Source organism: Cryptomeria japonica, chromosome 2, assembly GCF_030272615.1.
Source record: "Cryptomeria japonica chromosome 2, Sugi_1.0, whole genome shotgun sequence".
NCBI lineage: Eukaryota > Viridiplantae > Streptophyta > Pinopsida > Cupressales > Cupressaceae > Cryptomeria > Cryptomeria japonica.
In genome coordinates this window covers 9,899,095-9,915,957 of record NC_081406.1, presented here as the reverse complement: position 1 = coordinate 9,915,957, position 16,863 = coordinate 9,899,095, and positions in this window count along the sequence as shown.

Below are 16,863 nucleotides of genomic sequence, written 5' to 3'. Positions count from 1 at the left end.
ACCAACAAAAGCGCTAGTTTCTCAACAATAGCGCTACAACCCTAACAAAAGCACTCAATCAGCTATCCAATAGTGCTCAAACTACAAATGCGCTAACACCACTACACAGTAGCGCTAATTCAGATCAATAGCGCTCAATCAAGCCCTCAATAGCGTTTCTTTATCAATAGCGCCTAAACTTGCATACAATTGTGCTAAAACATTTCAAAAGCACTAAACAATGGGGCAATAGTGCCATTGCGACACAGTAGCGCTAGTTCATGGAGCAAAAGTGCCAAAACCATAGTTCTAGCGCTCTTGCTCTGACTCAACTTGGACTCAGTAAAAAGCCTATTAAAAATGCGTAAAAAATCCAAATTTCTAATTTACATACCGCTGGTCCATAAATGGTCATGTAAGAGCCATTAGTGGTCTTGGAAGACTTTGGGGGTTAATTTGTTGAACACACAAAGCATTAAATGCTTTTCAAAGACTTTTGAAGTCTTTGAGAAGTGACTCCATTTTGCTTAGGAATGTGACAATAATTAGGGGATGGATTAGACTAATTAGGAAGGGGTTAGAAAAATCTAGAAGGGGATTAGATTTTGCAAGTGGATTTGGTGGGTGAGAGAAAATAGGATTTTATTAAAATAAAAATTCATTTATTTCAATAAATGTGTGCAAGTTGCATTTGTAGGAAAATGCAAGTGGGGGGGGATAATGATTTAAATAAATGTTTTTATTTAATTTATTTAAAAGAGGAAAAGGGGATTTTAATTAAATAAATAGATTTTATTTATTTAATTGATTGTGAATTTGATTTAATGAATTAATTAAAATAAATTGAATAATTTATTTAATTAATAGAAGAATGTTTGAGAATAAATTAATTAAATGTTAATTTAATTAACTGATGGCTAGTGGATTTTTAATCAAATAAATAGCGAATATTTATTTAATTAAGTCGGACAGATTTGTGTGACTACAATAAGTATTTATAGTTATAGTCTTTTTTGATATACATATATGTAGTTATATATGTGCATATGTTCATATACAAAACTTTGAATTTTTAAATGATATGTATATATACATGTGTATATGTATGCATACATCTATATGTATCAGAAATTACTATATTTGTGCATACCTATATTAGAATGATGCTTTCAAAAACAACAAACAACTAAGAACAACACACACACACACACACACACACACACACACACACACACACATATAGTCTTAGTTTTTTTGATATATACATGTGTAGTTATATATGTGCATATGTTTGTATGCAGCACTTCAAATATGTAATTCATATGTATATATACATACATATATATGTATCATCAATTACTATATCTATGCATACCTATATTACAGTGGTACTTTTGAAAAACCAAGTTGCTAACAGCAACAAGTGTACATAGAACAACAATACAAAGTCAATTTATGACTTTCTAGAACCCATACATTTCAAGTAAAGTCATTTACAAGTATATAAATATGTGTACATATAAGTTGACTGAACGAGAGCAACAAAACAACACAACAAATCAGTAGACATACAAATAAACACAACAAAAGTACTTTACATATAGAACAAATCCTCTAAAATCACATTACCATAGATGCAACAATTTTCAATTCTCCTACATTCTTGATACATAGTTCAAAGTTAACTACCTTCAATCATGAAAATTTTGACATCCCTGTGCTCTCTTTCAAATATTAGATATATATCCAGCCTTGCCCTCAAGAAATTGATGCAATCAAATTGAAGAGAAGCCAGACCAATAAAAAATATTATGCAAAGAACAGAGCCGATATCTCCAAGAAATGACAACTGAGACGTCATGCACTACATAGACCTTGCAATAACTCAGGAAAGTTATTAGAAACACAAAAGAATGATCTTGAGCAAATTAATCTCAATCAAACATCTTCTACTACTCCTGCACTTGCTGTCAAGACCGCTTCATTTCAAAATACGTTGACTAATTTCCGCAAAAAGATTGATATGTTGGAGGTCACACACCCATGTTCTGTTTGCAAAGAAATGTATGTGGGCATGACTATTAAAAAAGTCAATCACGTACTTATGTGCATGAGATGTTATGGTGAAAAAGACCTGCACCGCTTCTCATTATCAAACAATATGGACCCAGGTGAGCAACCTTCTATTTTAAAGTGTCTCTCTCAAGTAGAAGAAATGCTCATATCAAGGATTGCTCCTGTTTTACAAGTAACACATGCAAGGGGAGGGCAATACAAATATTCTGGTCATACAATAAACTTCCCACAAGATATTTATGAAATTGCAATAACATTACCTCGCCATATTAAGCAATTAGAAATTCTAATTGTCCGTAGAACCAATTTGCAAGGATTAACTTATGACTATTACGTGAATAGATTTCACGTCATGAATGCATTGGCTTACAAAATGAAACATGATCAATACTACAAGGATGTAGTCATTGATCCAGATCCATTGCATCTATTCCTAGAGCAAACTACGGATTTTACAGAGCTACTGCATTCAGTGCACTCCCTGGAAGAAGATGTTTTTCAAGATACTTCCACTCTGGTGAATATTAACAATGAAGAACAAATCGGGGAGAATAGTTCCTCATTTATCCCACAACTACCATCATCAATACCAGAACTTGATGCAATCAAAAACATCCTCCATCTAGATAACAGCAACAACAACGTTGTTCCTTGGCCACAAATTAGTTCATCACCTATCAATGAGTACAATACCGAGGGCCTCCTTTCCATGGCATTCCCAACACTATTCCCTTCTGGAATAGCTTTACCACTACAACAAAGAACAAGGCAAGTACATTTACATGAATATGCTTTGCATCTGATCAAATATTCTAATCAAAGATTTGGGCAACATGTTCACTTTAGATATTATATCTATAATCTTATGATGAGACATCGATCCCAGCAATCAGCTGTTGTCTTCATTAAGACTAATCTACAAAATAATCTTCCACACAATCTTCATGGTCTAAAGGAACACTTACAAAAGACACCGTCAAGTGAATTACCAAATCATATCATCGATATGCAACCTCATTGCATGGTACACGAGCATTTTGGAGCAAGTCCCGGTGTGACCTTACATCAATGATAGAACAGTTAGGTGCACCTACACTATTCTTCACCTTAAGTTCAGCTGATACAAAATGGCCAGACTTACATAAGTTATTGCCAAAAGCAAAGTCACCTGCTATTCCCAACACCAAAAGACAATTTACTGAAAATTTAGTCAATAATCCCCACATTACAGCTTTATACTTACACTTAAGATTTCAAATCTTTCGTGATGAAGTTATTGTTAAAGAACTGAAAAGCATTGACCACTTGTACAGATATGAATGGCAACACCGAGGATCTGCACATATACATGGATTTCTTTGGTTGGCAGAAGCACCAAATGTTGATAACCTTGACTAGTCAGATCATGCAAGTATCCAATTAGTTAAACACTTCTTTGACCAGTACATCACAGCCTGGAACCCACGTCCTAAAGATGCTCACTTGAACAGGCAATATATGCCTGCAATTTCAGATCCATGTCCTGCAGATACAGAGATCATATCCAAGTCAGATCCTTGCACTGATTATACTGAGTTACTAAATGTTGTTCAACAACATACAAAGTGTTCAGAGTATACCTGCTTGAGGAAAAAAAACTCAACCCTTCAATGCCGCTACAAAGCTCCTTGGGCTGAACAACCCGAATCCTCATTGATGTTAGACCACAACAATAACCCATCATACAAACCAACAAGGAATGATGATCATCTGAATGTACACAACCCAACAATGCTCGCCATATGGAGGGCTAATGTTGACTGTCAGCCTGTCTGCTCCAAAAAAATAGTTCTACAATATATCTCAAAGTACGCATCCAAAATTGAACAAAAGTCAGAAAGTTATATTGATATCTTGAAACGTATAGTTGAATCAACACATTCAGATGATACAATTCTCTTAGCATACCAAAGGCTCCTCATGGGAATTGTTGCTGATAGGGACATTAGCGCACAAGAAACTTGTCACATGCTGCTTAAACTCCCATTGATATCTTGCACACGCCAATTTGTAACACTCAATGTTGGTCGAAAAATCTCTCAACGCATAGCTAATTGTGATGAAGAATCTCAAACCTCAATATCCTACATCTCAAACTACATGAAACGACCATTAGAATTAGCAAACCTGACTCTGCTTCATTCAGGCCAGCTATATACATACTCTGACCAATGTAAATCATGTAAATGGATAAAAAGAAAGGTACCCGCAATTGTAAATGTCTACCTGCAACACAAATCTTTACCTTTAGAAGAGGACAACAGTTTTGAAAGTTTTTGTTGGAGTGAATTGCTTCTTTGCAAACCATTTCAAATCATTCCTCTACATATAGGGAACTCAGCTGAAGAAATTATCATAAATTAGAAAGATCTTCAAAGTACAGCTTACATCTGGTGGCATGTAAATGGTTTTGAAGAACACATTACCATAGAAAATGGTGAAGAGCTACAACCAGAAGATATATGTCAATCAACTCATGAAGATTTGTATGAATGGGAATTCTTGTCACAGATGGGAGCATCAAATAACTTTGACGTTGTTTCTCTTCAAATGCTTGGCAAATGTGATTTTGATCTACAATTTGATTGGACTGCTTCTATACCTAATGAACCACTCCATTCAAAAGCATCTCACTTTATTTTTACAGAGAAAAGCCAAGCACCCCACAATCTTGCTAACCCGCATTTAAATGCACCTACTAACTATGAGCTTGCACGAAACCAAAATATTGCACTTGATATTGTTAAAACTCATGCTGAACAGAACCTCCATTCTTCACCATTACGATTAATCATTCAAGGCATAGCAGGCACTGGAAAATAATTTCTTATTGACTACATACCCAGACAGTTAAATTCAAATTCAGAACATGCACAATACTCTTTTCTTGTACTAGCACCAACACGTGTCTCCACATATAATATCCAAGCAACCACAATCCATGTTGCCCTCCATATACCCATTCATGAGTACAAACCCTTAACAGGCCATTCCCTATTAATGTTTCAAGAGCAATGCAAACACTTACATTACATTCTAATAGATGAAATGAGCCTTGTTGGCCCTCAATTACTCATTAAGATTGATAAAAGATTACGAGAATCTTTTCCCAATAGACAACATGAATCATTTGCAGGTATCTCAGTTATTTTGGTTGGTGATCTTGCACAGCTTCCCCCAGTTATGGATAGGCCATTATATGCATCTCACTCAATGACATTGGCTCTATGGCACACATTCAATACTGTTGTGACCTTGGATATTCCATTTCATCAACAAGGCACAAGTTCTTCACAGATAAGATTTCGTGAAATATTGCTTAATATCTGCAACTCAACACCATTGCAAACAGACTGGGAATCCCTGCAGTTGCGGTCTACCCATTCTTTGACACATGATGAGAATAATCACTTCAGCCAACAAAAGCATTTGTTTGCAACAAATGTAGCTTCAAGTGCACACAACATAAAAATGTTAGCACAATTGCACTCACCCATTGCACGTACAACAACGATCATTGCACATCAAAGAGATAAGCAAGCACACCAAGAAGAACAACTGGCATTTGAAATTCTTCTTTTTATAGACCAAGAAATTATGCTTATTGCAAATTTATGGATAGAAGTTGGCCTTGTAAATGGTGCTTTGGGTCAAAACAAACAAATTGTCTACGATGCAGCTTCCAAACCACCCGATTTGCCAAAATATGTTGTTGTTCTTTTTGAACATTATACTGGGCCTTCATGGGATCCATAAAATGCAAAACATGTCCCAATTCCACCAATCACTAGAGGAAACCGCACACAAATTCCACTAGCAATGGCTTGGGGCATTACTATTCACAAATCACAGGGATTGACATTAGACTTTGCCACAGTTGACATCGGCAAAACAGAGAAACAAGGCCTAACATTCATAGGACTATCAAGAGTAAAAGCAATTGAACACCTACGTATACAACCAACCTTCACCTACCAAAGGTACTCCCGATTGAAAGGTGCAGCATCAACAGTACTACGAAAGGTAGAGGAAGCCCTCTTGCTGCAGTTATCACACAGTACAAAACAAACATACCTACAAAACAAGCAACATCAGGTATACAAATCACATCTTCATTATGTTTTCATGTATTGTATATCTTCTATTCAATGTATCAACACAAAACAATATTTCAACTTTTCAGGATCAACAACACAACTAATGTCTGTGGAAGTGAACAACCCTTTTACATATTACGAAAGGCAAAGGAAACCCACTTACTACAGCTTTTGTACAACACAAAAACAAACATACCTACAGAACGAGCACAATCAGGTATACAAATCACAACTTCATTATGTTTTCATGTATTGTATATCTTCTATTCAATGTATCAACTATTTTGTAACTTTCAACAAATTTTTCCCCTCCTATTTGCCCAACAATTGTTTCACATACATTCTTATTTATCACAGCTTCTAATACACTTTCACTCTACAAGGCACCCATTCACTTTCACACATATAATGGTTTTTTATGCTATTTACTCACTGTATCACTCTTTACAATTGGTAAGTATTATACTATTTATCATTACCTACCTTTTCTCATTAACATTCCTTCCTAATGATATACTAATACAAGATTCTTCCTTTGTTTATTTTCTTTAACTGCACCTCTTCCCTTTCATAGGTATTATAGTTTGTGAAGGTTAGCTTTCAAAAACAACAACATCCAATACACCAAGCTCATTAATTTGAAGGTATGTAACACTCTTCAGCTTGTTGTTTAGCTGTTTGTGGAGGTGGCTACTTCCAGTTTGCAAGGAATTTTCGATGGTACTCTGTCAGTTTCAAGCCATGGATGATTTCAATTTGCAAGGTAAATTTTGGTTATATTTATATTCTTTCTCATTTTGTAATCCATGTTTGGGTAATTTGTTGTGCAAATTTTTGCATGTAGCTTTCATTTTATTTAAAATAAATTTTGTTTTCTAATGCATTTTTTTATATATGCTAATTTTCTCCTCCCATGTGCTTCCAGGGTCGTGGATTTGTTTATGTTTCTATTTCTGATGATATTTCCTCCCTGTGCCACTCTTTAAAATTAGTAAGTATTATACTATTTATCATTACCTACCTTCTCAAAATTACCTGCCTTCTCTCTTTAACACCCCTTCAGGCTTTCAGGTCCTCTTCACTGAACAATTCAGCTTTCCATGAAGACCAACAGGTAAATCTTTTCAGATTACAAAGTACTCTTAGGTAGATAACTATATCATTACTGAATGACATCAAATGCAGCAATGTCATTACTTTAACAGTATGTAAACCTTACTCACTTGTTTAATATATTAATTTTCCAACGTCTGCTTGTGGGCTTCTTACTTTGCTTACATTGTTCAACTATCCATGCACAAGTTAACTTTTACACATCTTATGCCTGCTCAAGGTTTTGAATTTGTACCTATTATTTAATTCAACATTAATTGCCTTCTTTGTTTAACAACCCTTCACGCTTTCAAGTTCTCTTCACTGAACAATTCAACTTTCCATAAATAACAACAGGTAAATCTTTTCAGATTACAAAATACTCTTAGGTAGATAACTATATCATAACCACTTGCAAAAACTAACTTGCTTTCACTTCTTAAACCAAATTTGATTATTATTTTCATTCACTTATCTGCAAAAAACCTCTCTCACAACAAACAAATACTGACATGAATCATACAAAAGATTCCAATTCTGCAATTACAAATCCATAAGGTATTATATTACTAAAAAATACTAACTTTCAAATTTTCAACCTTTTCAAAGTATTTAACTTCACCAAACTTACATGTTGCCCAAATCTAACTTATACTATTGAAACAATGGTGCAGGTCTTTCAACATATACATCACATGGAATTCAACAAAAGGCTATATAACATGCTGCTCTTACCAGCATGGGGGATGGAGGGTGTTGGGTTATGTACACAAAAATTGTCTTACTATACAATTAACTTTTTCACTTTAATAAAATTTTGTTATTTAGTTATACAATACAATATACTTCTCAATATCACAACTATATCACATCTACTAACATATTACCTTAACAATCAGACCTATCGGCCTCCTGTTGCAGGCACTTCCCCTGCAACTGCTAGTTATATATATTTGCGGTAAAAAATAGATATCTTTACTTCCCATCATCTCTTAGTGTTTCTCACATATCTTACATATGAGCCTATAGAAAACTAGTCCACAATTGAGCAATGAAGATCTTTTCTCACCATTTAATTTTAACTCTTATATACACTTTTTTTTATAATGCTTGTAATTTGGATTGAATCTTATAATATAGTGTTAAAAAAAATTGATTGTTTTTCTATCGATATCACTTTTTTAAACTTTTAATTCACATGATTTTTTTATGTTTTTGTTAAGGTTTGGACATTTGATTAGGTTTATGTCTTATATAATCATCCATTTGTGATTTTGTTTCATCCATATTTTATATTTTTTGAGCAACTTCTCATCCCTTGTTGCCCTAAGCCACTTGTCAATCATCATTTTTTTTCTATATTTTTCAAGTAATATAATAATCTAATCATAATTTTGCTAGGATGTATATTTTGTTGTTAATTAAATTGATGGGGCTAGGTGATAGATTTTTTGGCTAATTGAATTGTTATTTGCTTCTTCCTCTAAATGAAAGAGATGAGCTTTCATAATTGTGGGCTTCTTGTTTTTATAATGGTGAATTTTTCATACCCAACTCAATTTTAATTTAGATTGGTGTTTATTTTGAAAGAATATTTTATGTAATTATATGTCAATAAATGTCACACTTTTTGTGTAAAGATGGGTCAGTTATATTATGGTCATCACTCATCTTTATTTATATAGTATCTCGCATTTAACTCTACCTTAATCATATTTACATATATTTGATACACACCCTAGACATTGAGAGGGGGGAGGGGTTGTGAATTGACATGTACTAAACCTCATCTATTTCATAACACTTAGTCATCCATTCATTGTTCATAAAACATTAAATTCAGATATGCAAAAGTAAAGAAAAGAGCACGGCATTCACCACACAAATATACCAAGATTTTTATGTGGAAAACCCAATGAGGGAAAAACCACGGTGAGGATCAACTCACAATATATAAAACAAGTATTATAATGTTTCTATTTAGGCACGCTGCCAAGAAAGGTCACTACCACATACACTTGCAGGCTAAGGCACACTGTCGTAGGGAAAGATACAAGGACTTGCAGACTGAAGATCACTTCTTCACGGAAAAATACACTATCACAACAATCACAATATAGTAATAAACAAAATTAGGTGATTATTGTAGAAGACTCAAATGCAAATAGTGCAATCCTTTTTGAAGCTCAAATCTCAATCTATCACATTGACTTTGCACACTTCATAAAATTCACAATTTTTGAATCAATGGTAGAAATTCACACATTACTTTCATCAATAACTACTACACAATTGTCAAATATATACATATACATATATACACATATACATACATATATACATACATACATATACATATACATATATTGTATATATGTGTGTGTATACACATATACATATATATGCACATATATATACACACACATACACACACACACACACACACACACACACACACACACACACACACACACACACACACACACACATATATAGTGTCATAAAATTGTGACCCTTACAATTTTTGACCACATTAGGGTCTTCACATTGGTGAATTGAATCCCCTAGCCTGATCGGAGACCCGAGACCTACTCAATCGCCCGAGATCGCCCTTTTTCTGCCCCCGCACTGCCTGACCCTGCTTTTTGTCTTGAGTTGAGGACAAGACAAGGACGTGGTGCCCCTGTCCCCCCTAGGATAGGGGTGTGGCGCCCATGTCCCTGCCCTATCTTGGGGCCCCTCCATTCAAACTGTGCATTGAGATTTGCATTTTGAGCGGGAAAACTTTCGGCCTATGACGGAAAAGCGGTCTATTAACCTTAATCGACGAATATATATGCCGCATTTGTCCTCTCATTTGCAGAGGTGATAGGTTGGAAAAAGGTGAAATTTTCATAAGTAAGCATTCAAGCATTCAAGTGCATTCAAGCATCCCTTTCAAGCATTGAGCATCTCAAGTATCCCTTAGAAGCTAGGTGTTGCATTCAATTCAAGGATTCAACCATTGAAGAGGATATCTCTTTCATCATTCAATTTCACACAAGCAAATCTATCTACACTCCTATTGCATCCTCCCTTGAGGTGATTTACATTTTAGTCTTTCATTTACATTTACTTACAAGTACTTTCTTTCATCATTTGGTTAATTCCAAAACCGGGGTTTGACTTGAAGGAAAACCCCCAATCCCAACCCCTTTTCCTCTCTTTTTTGTGTAGGTTGCAGGTGCGTAGTTGTTCTTGCAAATTTGGACTCCATTTGCAAAGGTGGAAAACCCCTTTTTATTTCACGGATATTTCGGAGGACCATGTACACTTTTAACATGGTCCCGATGAATTTTCCTCAAATTCACAGGGCAGTTTTGTCTCGACATATTATAGCCATATCCAAGTGCACAACTTCATCCCACGCTTCTATTTCAAGTTATAATCAATTATTTGCTACTTTTACACTTAGTCTTAAAACACACAATTAAATAATTTTACATTCTAAAAGAGGGGTTAGCTTGTCATTTTCACACCATAATCAATTCATTTAGCATTCAATCTCTTTCCTAAGAAATTGGATCTAGTGAATTTCTCCCCCTCTTTTAAATGTGATGTGGGTAAAGTGTTTGAAGGGAAATCCACAATGAAACTTTCATCTCTCCTTGGAGGGAAGAAAAGCTTTCCTCTTGATCTCCTCATCATTCACTTTTCACAAACCACATTTTGGTGAACCCGACGTCTTGCATGCTTTCCTTTGAAAATCATTGCATATTTTTCATTTACAAGTTTAATTTTTTTGCAGACTTAGTGGTTAATTCATTCAAAACCCTAGTTTTTAAAATTTAAATTGAACTTGTGTTTTGTAAAAATTGATTGCTATTGTCTTCGATCTGAAAATTGTTTTGTTTGTCAAATTCAATTTCTTCATTGCCTTGTTCAATTTGCAAATCAAATTCATAAAATTAAGAGGTTAATTTTCAAAGTTCCCTAATTTTCAAAAATCATATTGAAACTATGCAAAACTTGAATTTTCATTTAATTTTCAGATTTGTGACTGTTTTCATACACATTTCCCCCTCTTTTTTGTGTGTAGGTTGCAGGTGCACAGCTATACTTTCAGATTTGGGCTTCATTTACAGAGGCAAAAAAACCCTTTTCATTTCGTGGATTTTTTGGAGGACCGTGTACATTCCCGCCACGGTCCAGACATCTTTTTGTCAAATTTGCAAGGCGACTTTATCTCGACATTATACTACCAAATCCAGGTGCACGGCTTCATCCCATATTCAGATCTTAATTTATAATTGATTCTTTGTCACTTTTGCACTACATAATTAAATCAATTTCCTTTCCATTTCAAACAAGGAAGAGGGGATCATCCTAACATTCTTAATTCATTCAGAATTTAATCTATCATCTTTGTGTGGAGATTGAATCTAGTGAATTATCCCTTATCTTTCTAATGTAATGGTGAAAACTACTTCAAGGATAATCAATACTGAAACTCTCATCTCTCTTTGAGGGAAAGGGTTAGTTTTCCTTTTGATCTATTACTCATCATTTTCCCACCATTACAGGTCCTAAAACCCTAATTTTCAAATTTAATTGGATTTTGTATAAATTAAAATCAATTTCAATTAATTTCAGTTTTTTAAACACTTTTCAAGGTGTCCCTATCCATTAGATTTGACCCTTTTCAAATTTGCAATTCAATTCCTCATTTTTTTCAAAACCCTAATAGGGTCCTATTTTCACATTCAAATCTTACTTTCGCTTATCTAGAGATCATAAAATCTACCAATTTTTTGGGATTAGCTTTAAAATCATCGTAACTTTCATCCCTAAAAATTTTCAAAAAAATTGGGAGGATCGTGTGTACTTTCAACACGGTCCTCGACTTTTTTCCTGAAATTTCAGGAGACTGTTATGACTATTTTCAATAGCTTAAATCTAGAAAATTGGTCGATTTTGTCAATTTTTTATCCCTCTAAAATAAAAAAATACCTTCAAAATTCAATAATTCAAATTTCAAGAAAATTTTAAAAATTAAGTGGTTAATTATAATCTACCCTAATTGTAAAACTTCTGATTTTGTCAATTTTAAAATTAAGTGGTATCCCATTGACCCTAATTTTAAATTCCAATTTTCCTTCATTCATCATAAAATTGTTTTTGGAAATTGTGTCATTTCCCCCTTTCAACAAAGTTCAAATTGTTTAATCATTATTTTCACGAATTTTATATTATTTAATTTTTGTACACTTTGTTCCCATAATTCAAATTTTCCCTCTAGTGCATGAGTTTTATCACTATTATTCGTACCTGTACCATCCCTATTAGACGAAGCATTAGAATTAAGGCTTCCCAAGGTTTAATTACCAAGGAGATGGAGCATAATTTGAGTGATTTTTTTAATGAGGATAATGTTAATTCTTCCTATCCTAATCACATCCCTATCTATCCAATTGATGAATACCATGATGAAGAAGAAGTTTTGACTTGAGTTTCCATAGATCAAATTTCAAAATTGAACAATCAATTTGATAACTTTTAACAATGGATGTCCCAAGAATACCCTAATAGTGAAGCTCTTCCTCTAATTGAAGGCCTTAAATGCATGATTCAAAGTGACAAGAATGGAATTGATATATTGTGTGGCATTGCTCATATTGTTGATTCTAATGTCATGCCTATAAAGAGTTGTGTTGAAACCCTAGGTTATTCACAACCTTCAACACAAATGTATTCCTTTGACTACTCCGATGACTAGTGTTCCTACTTTTACCTCAAACATCATGGCTACTTCAACTCAAAATGTCATTCCTACAACAATTAGTCATGGGGGAAATCCCTCTTCTTCATTTAATCCTTCATCTTTACCTATGTCTTCAATAAGCATTCTTATTATCCCTCAACCAATCAATGTGACACAAGGGGGCAATTCATTTAACAATTTTATTCCTTCTTTAATTGTCCCTCTTCCTACTCAATCATCACCTATGCCTACTTATCATAATGTCCCACCACCTTATTCAATGCCTTCTTTCAATAATATCACACCACCTTCTCAATCAACCATGTCTAACATCAATTCTTCTACCGAAGCGACCATTAACAATCTTGCTCAAACTGTGTCTTCCTTACAACAACAAATTGCTTCCATGAGTCAATCCAAGTTTAGTGTGCCCACATTTGATGTCGCGAGCCCACTTTCTCTTGATATTGTTAAAGTCGTCCCACCTAAAAAATATTGAGGTCCCGCAATTGGAACTCTATAATGAAAAAGGTGATCCTCTAAAGCATGTCAAAACATTTCAAACCTTGTGTACTGACTTTGCTTATGATCAAAGAATGCTTCCAAAATTGTTTACAAGAGCATTAAGAGATAAGGATTTACAATGGTATTGCTCTTTGCCTTCTTATTCTATCACTTCATTTCAACAATTAGCAAATGCTTTCATTCAACAATTTCAAAACAACATTGGTCCTAAAATTACTTTGACTGATTTAATGCATTGTAAACAAGGTGTTAAAGAAAAACTGTCTGATTTCATTGGTAGATATAAGCATTTGTGTGCTCAAATTTCTTTTCATGTACCTGATAATGATATTAAAAGAATTTTCATTTCTAGCAATCTACTCCTATGGCTCCGAGTGATAAGAGGGAGAATGTTCAACAACCGTTTGTGAAGTTCAAACCAACAAAAGTCTTCATCAAGTTCAATGATACAATCAACAACAACAATGTGATCGCTACAACAGGTGTGCCTCCTATTTCTAAATTTTTCAAAAGACAAAGACAATTTACTCCTTTGAATGAATCTTTACATAGTATTATGTCTCAATTGTTACAAATAAATGTTATCAAATTTCCTCCTATAAAACCAGTTGATCCATCTAAGCTAGCATCCCCTTATTTTGATAACAATTCCTTTTGTCAATTTCATCGTCAGCCTGGTCATGATACTGAGAAATGTTTTGCATTGAAAAGTAAGATTCAAGATTTGATTGATAATAATACTATATCTATGGCAGATGTCAATGATAGGTGAAACAAATCAGTAGCTCCTCCTAATCAGAATCTTAAGATTTTTACTGATCCTTTGCCTTCTTATACCTCTAATGTGATTGAGACTGAACATACCTCTTTTTCTTCTTCTGATCTTACTACCACAACCCCGAATTTAGTGAATATGGTAGAGAAACAAGAGACACCTAAGGATCCTTGTATTACATTTGACCCTAGTGAGACAATTAGGGCACCTGATGGCCCTTTATATATAGTGGTGAAGGTTAAGGACATACCTTTTTGTGGTGCTCTTGTTGATCCCTCTTGCATGGTTAATGTCATCACTAAGGAGTATCTTTTCACTTTATGATTGTATAAATTAATTTATGATGACACTAATGTGGTTGTGAAGATATTTGCTGGCTTCTCTTGTCCTACCATTGGTTCTATCACCCTTCCTATTGAAGTTCACACTAAATCTATGGATGTCAACTTTGTTATCATTCCTTCTTTTGAGAAATTATGTGTGAAGTTGGGCTAGCCTTGGCTATCTTCCATGAAGGCTATTGCTTCTCTAATTCATAAGTGTTTAAAATTTCCCCAAAATGGAAAAATCATAACTGTTAACCAAATCTTATTTCGACCATCCAAAAGAGGCCCAGGTGTTCCTATTGATCTCTTTTGGCCTAAGCAATTTCAATCTCTTCCAAAAAGGAGTGATGCTCTTTTCCAATCTTTTCAAAAATGGATGAAAGATATGATCCTATCCTTGATTCAACCTAGATCCCCAACAATTGGCATTCCTATCATTCTTGAAGATGAAGTTCTTCCCCTAACGGATAAAACTAATCTTCCTCCTAAGGAATATCCTCAACCTATTCCTATGGATGTAACTATGCCTTCTCCTAAGAAGAACAACAATATTCCTTCTAAGGATAGACTTGTACCACCTCCCCATGATGGACCCGGTCTCCTTCCTACACCTAGTATTCCTCCTTTATATGGCACAGTTCCACCTCCTTCTTCTTATAGAGAGAAGAGGCATGTCTCTCCTCTTGTCCAACCTAAAAGACCTAAACCTAAACCTTCAACTATCAAAGAGGAGAGTATTCCTCCTTCAACAAATGTTTCTCCTTCTTCTCATTCTTCCACTAAGACTCGACAAAATCATTGTGTGAGAAACCGTTGGCGAAGATGTCATGCTCGAGCTCGTGAAGTTGTTCCTCAAAACATTCAATCTCCCAAGACTCCAACAGTTTATATGATTCCCTTGTCTCCTAAGAAAGATATTGAACCTAAATCGCCAAATCGTAAGATGTAAAAAACATGTGATGGTTTTACTTCTATTCATGTGAGAGCTCCTCTTTCTATAAATCTAGATGAAGAAATAGGTGAAAATGTTATTCATGGTGCCAATACAACTCCTAATGCTTCTGGTAGTGACTATGAATATGTTGATGTTGACAAGCATTTATCAACTAAATTTTCAAAAGCCCTAATCCTAGCTCTTAGCATCAAACAAAGTGACTTACCACATGAGCATGGTCCTTGTTTGGATCTTGTGATAGCTCCATCTATTGTGCTCAATATCGCTCCTCTGGTGTTTTTCCTGCCTTCCCGAAATAGTGATTAGTAAGATTAGGAGGTGGATGTCATGTTAGATTAGCAACATTAGCACCGTATATCTTCTCTCTCTCTCTCTCTCTCTCTCTCTCTCTCTCTCTCTCTCTCTCTCTCTCTCTCTCTCTCTCTCTCTCTCTCTCTCTCTCTCTCTCTCTCTCTCTCTCTCCTTTCTTTCTCTTTTGTGATAATTCTTCTATGTGTATCCCTGTTCTTCTATTTTTCCCTTAATGTCTACTTGAGGACGATGCAAAGCATTGAGATCTCTTTTGGTCTCTTTCATGTTGACTCAAAAGACATCTTTTATTCTCTTTTTCCCAAGGAAGTTTCCTTTCTTTGGGGAATGACGATTATTATATGCACACATACATATATGATATACATGAGTTATCATACATCATACTAACCCCGAAGAAAGTGAAACTACCTCGTCTTTTGTGTTCTATATCCTTGGGTTTATTCCTCGACTGGGGGCTAAATCCTTGCGGTAATGTGCTCCCTCTCTGTTCTTTTTCTTAGGTGTATCCTACCTTAAAGCAATCGCTCTCAATAAGGCGTGTGTGATCGCTTTAACATGGGGGCATACACTTCGCTCATATTTTGCTTCTTGATACCTAAAGTTACTTAGTGAATTGGGCTTTGTAATTTTTCATATCCTTTCTTTTCATGACTCATAGTGAGGGGAGCCTTGCTACTTGTAGTCATGGTTCTCTCTCTCGATCTTCCCTTTTACTTTGTCAATCGAAGTCATAAGATCCTAAGTCCACTAGGGGCTTGGTGTATCTTGCCTCCTTGATGTGGTAGAAATCTTTCAATCTTGTTTTCTTGTACTTTATTGACAGTATTGGCCTACGCTTATACTCCCGCTAAAGTGGGGGCTAAATGTAGTGTCATAAAATTGTGACCCTTGCAATTTTCGACCATATTAGGGTCTTCACATTGGCAAATTGAATCTCGTAGCCTGAT